The sequence below is a fragment of the Buceros rhinoceros genome, unplaced genomic scaffold (assembly GCF_000710305.1).
Source record: "Buceros rhinoceros silvestris isolate BGI_N320 unplaced genomic scaffold, ASM71030v1 scaffold16091, whole genome shotgun sequence".
Taxonomy (NCBI): Eukaryota; Metazoa; Chordata; class Aves; order Bucerotiformes; family Bucerotidae; genus Buceros; species Buceros rhinoceros.
Window position 1 is genome coordinate 60,124 of NW_010396100.1, and position 306 is coordinate 60,429.

Sequence of the window (306 nt, forward strand, 5' to 3'; positions counted from 1 at the left end):
GTGGCCAACGAGTCGAGGACTCGAGATGAACCTGGGAAGGAGAAGCGGGCCGAGAATCCGTACAATCAGAGGATGGGCTTTTCTGGGGTAACTTTTCCTGACTTTTAAAGATTCAATCAATGCAATGTATAGTGAAACGGCAATAGATTTTTCATTTTAACACTATTAGAACGAACGGAAGGGTAAACACTGTTTAATTTGACTGTACATATCCACTTCGGAAACTACCAGTGTCACATTTGGTCACCATAATTTATATAGTTTTGTTTGTCCAGTATATTCTGTGCTCTTTATGTTCTTTTTTTT